Source organism: Pinus tabuliformis, chromosome 7 (genome assembly GCF_031772625.1).
Source record: "Pinus tabuliformis cultivar Carrire ecotype Pingquan chromosome 7, CPIR1, whole genome shotgun sequence".
NCBI lineage: Eukaryota > Viridiplantae > Streptophyta > Pinopsida > Pinales > Pinaceae > Pinus > Pinus tabuliformis.
The window spans coordinates 1,263,255,626-1,263,259,973 of record NC_142293.1 but is presented as its reverse complement, the minus strand read 5'-3'; the positions used below and the strand labels follow the sequence as shown (position 1 = coordinate 1,263,259,973).

The 4,348-nt window shown below is 35.6% G+C and overlaps 1 pseudogene; it reads left to right on the top strand.

Annotated features, from left to right (window-relative positions):
- Positions 1 to 216: 216 nt before the first annotated feature.
- On the top strand, positions 217 to 2,871 carry LOC149252018 (pentatricopeptide repeat-containing protein At3g61360-like; annotated as a pseudogene).
- The last annotated feature ends 1,477 nt before the right edge of the window (positions 2,872 to 4,348 follow it).

Sequence of the window (4,348 nt, the reverse complement as noted above, 5' to 3'; positions counted from 1 at the left end):
TGAAGGTGACGTGAATAAAATAAAATTGCAATTTATTGATGTCTTGAAAGTTTGAAACAAGGGTTGTAACAAGAATTTTCTTAACTCAACATCACCTTTCATCCATTGTAACATGAGGAGGGAATCCCCTAGGACTTGTATTTGAAAAAATCATTTTTCATGAGCAAGTAGTAGAACCAATGTAGGGTCAGTGAGATCACTATGGTTGTTTGAAGAATGGCCAGTACTAGATTTGAAGCCGAGGAAGTGATTTTGTGTGAGGTAAAATAGTCAATTTACCATTGGCTTTGGGCTCGAGATTAATAGTGCCAATAGTATTATTATCATGTAAGGATATATATATATATATATATACACATAGATAAACACTTGGTAAATCAGAAGCTAAAATAAATCTAGATTGATTTATAAAAATAAACTATTTAATCAAAACAAATTATGCTAACCCAAAAATACCCACATACCAACCTTAAATTATTAAATTAAATTAAATTAAATTCACTAAAAAATACACACCCTCATATAATTATAATTATACCCTCGTATAAATATAATTAAAAAAAAACCATCACCATCTTAATAGTAACTACCTCATATACCAGAAAAACTAAAAAGAAAAGATCACCAACTTAAAATAATAACCAACTTAAAAAAAAAAAAAACCCTTGCTAAAAGCAATCACTAAAATGGAAAGTTTGAATGGTCCCTCCATTTTGGAAAAAAAACAAGCATCGCCAGCTTAATAGTAACTACCTCATATACCAGAAAAACCAAGAAAAAAAGTTCACCGAATTAAAATAATAACCAACTTAAAAAAAAAAAAACCTCGCTAAAAGTAATCACTAAAATAGAATGTTTAAATGGTCCCTCTATTTTACCAAAATCCTTCCTAAAATAGAATGCCCAATAGATCCATGGGAATGAATCCAAAGTACCTTGCCCAATAAATCCCTGGGAATGCATCGAAGGTACCTTGGGGCTTTTAGGATTGTGAAAAGAAGGAAATGTTGGCGGGAAAAATGTGGGGTACCGCAAATCAAAACACTATATTAACGCATAATAAAAGTTCATTTTCATGCCGCCAACTTCGTAAGGGGACTTTTCACTTTTTTGGAACTTGCCCTAATTATGTCTTTGTATATATAAAACAGTAACGTAAGATTTGAACATATAGAATTTTGCGGTGTTTGAGTTCATAGGATTTGAAGTTGTGCTGTCAATAAGAAATCATAATAGCAGGATGTTGAATTGGGAGAAATTGAATTTTTGAAGTTGGTTTGGGGATAAATCTCTCTCGATTGATGATGGATAAAGCCAATATGAATAGTTACATCGAATCTTGGTTCACAAACAATGCAGGAAGAGCTAAAAACAATATTGATCCTTTATCCTTTTATTTATATTTCTTATGGAATTCCATGGTGCCCCTTCCATGAAGCCCCCGTTTCACTCACCACTGTCACCTCAAGCCCCAAAAGAGCCCAGTTTGGACCCCTCTCAATATCCTTGAATGATGTCGATTGAAATGGTTGTGAGCTGAAGAGTCGGCCCCAAAGGGGTGTTGAAAATGGATTTAAAGAGTTGCGGCTTGGGGTTCTAGTCTAGTTTGTGGAGGATGTGCTCAAATTTTCCTATGGGACTAGCATAGATGCCATAAAAAAAAATTCTTTGGGTTGGCTTGAAACTTGGGAGGAAGCACAACCCCTCGCATTTAATTTTCTTGTTGATTTGCTCCGCAAAGAAAAAGTACAGTGATATGGGGTTTAACGGTAAGTTTCATTGGGTGAAACCCATGAGACGGAGGTTCAAATCTCATTGAGTACATGGCCTGTTGTGTCTTGGCTAGAAGAGTAGGCGACCCCAGAGTGGACGTCTCGGCTCTTGTTGAGGCATAAGTTCTTGCTATGTGTGGCTTGTAGGTTGCTGCACCTAGCCTAGGTTTATAGTGGCAGCCAGTTGGATTTGATCCTGGGCCTGCCGAGGATAACTCTCACTAGTTACCGATTGTCCTAGTGTTAAAAAAAAAAAAAAAAAATGTTTGATGTGATATGGATTGAATCAAGGTAACGAAGAACGAGGGGATCCTGTCCATGGAAACATTCTCCTATGTGTTTGGGAATTATGTGCAGGCCGGTAAGGTTGAGGAGGAGAGGATGACATTCGAGGTGATGGAGCAGTATGGATTCCGATAGGATGTCGTTGCACTAAATTGTCTTCTCAATGCGTTGTGCAGGGACAATCAGGTGAAAGAGGCAACCAAATTCCTTGATAGGATGAAGGTGAGGATCACCCTAGTTGCTGACACATTTTCATTTCTACTGGAGGGATGAGAGATCGTAGGAGATGTGTTTAATGCTAGAATCATGTTTGGAGAAATTTTTAGCTGCATCGGATGGTTGCCGAACAACATATCGGCTTATAATGCCTTCTTGAGCATTCTAGTTAATGGCTCTTGATTTGAAGAGGCATTGAGGTATCTGACCACGATGAGTAGTATGAAGTGTTTTCCTGATCTGACCTTCTTCCAAAATACACTGCAAATCCTTTACCAGCATAAGAACATGAAGGATGCTTATTGACTTTGGGAGTTTATGAGGCAAAATTGTATTGCACTTGATTTTCCCACTTATAATACAATGATTGGCGTATCTTGCAGTGCAATCCCAATCCAAGTAGATTTTGTTGACCATTTGTTGGATGAGATGGGTTTTAATGACATCTTTCCTGATTTTAAGACTTACAATACCATTTTTGAAGGTCTTTATCACTACCCGCAAGGTGGAGAGGCATCAAGAATTTTTTATGGCTATAATGATGGTGTTTATCATTGCTTGCAAGATGGTTGTAAGGACGTGGAAACCCATTATATAGAAGTCCATTTTCCCAAAATCAAATTGTGTTGCTATATTAATTGATTGGTTTTGTGACCCAGTAAATATATAATCATTATTACTTTGATCACAGCTTTAACTTTATGTTTATTCCACTCGACCAATTCTTCGGATCAGATCTTTTTCCATCCCATTCTTAGTCCCGCAAAATGGAGAATGGAAAATGAATAGGAAATGCTTTGACATTAAAAAAATAATAATTTATGGTATATCTCTATCAAAATATAACATAAAATTACTTTCAAATTGTATTTAATCGCATATTTCAGCACTTTATAATATTCGTTAATACACATTTAAATTCCCCCATAAAATTGAAGAAATTGACTAACCGCAATAGAAATTTGACAAAACGAATTGATTGGTTTTGTGACCCAGGACGAACATTACAAGAAGTAAAGTATTCTATGGAGGCAATTTCTAGAGGAGTGCAATTACCTATTTAAACTACAACAAAGTTGAAGAAGGCCTTGTGTCAAGCAAGTAAACAAGATGCGTATGCACAACTTGAAAAAGAATGAAAGGTATTTAAATTCAGACCAAGTAATCACTATTTAAATTTTTCAAGTCAGTTCCTTTGAGGGGGAGTTGCTTGCCTTCACTCTAAGCCAATGTTTACAATGTTGGTTTCCATTTCTTGTTGTGATGATGTGGTTATTAGTGAATTTCAAAAACCTTGACAACATTGATTGACGTAGTATAGATGAAGCTCAACAATAGAATAAGCTGCTCTCAGTTTTTCCTTTGTGTTATACAATGTTTAATTCTATGTCTTAGGGAGTTATTTATCTCAATTAAAAATCATCTTGGACTTTTTTGCAATTCATTTTCTCCTTTTTCTTATTTTCCATTTTATTGATTTCAATTTGTAACTTTTGTATGTTCAACTATAGATTAGCAGGAGGTTAATTTCTTGAGGAAGAGTAAAGATATTCTAGTTGTTTTATGTGTGCAAGTGTGTCTTGAAGTTGCTATTTATGGATGCAACCCCTCCTACTGTTGCTCCAACCATTGCCTTAATGACAGGAATGTTGGAGAAAAAATGTAGTTTGTATCTTGGTTCTATCTCTAGGTAGCCAACTTCCTACTGGAGAGGGTTTGACACACATGTGAAAAGCACCTCCAATAGTATCATAATATAGGCTATAGCCATTTCTTGGATTACACAATTTCATTGTTTGTATTCGTTTGTGGCTTTTGGGCTTGAATATCATTCCTGAGATCAAAGCCACCATTATAGGCTCTTCCTTCAACTTGTTTTCCCTAACCTATTTGTATTGCCTTTTCTATAGGGTTCATTCTTTTTGTGTCGATAATCCCAATATACTTTTCTATAGATGTGAAAGAATAGTTTCACCGGGAATTTGATATGGTACCACAATCTGCTTGGAATATGTTTTACAAGGCAGTCAAAAGCACACTTGGTGAACAAAGGCTCTCAGAATGAGATTCATTTT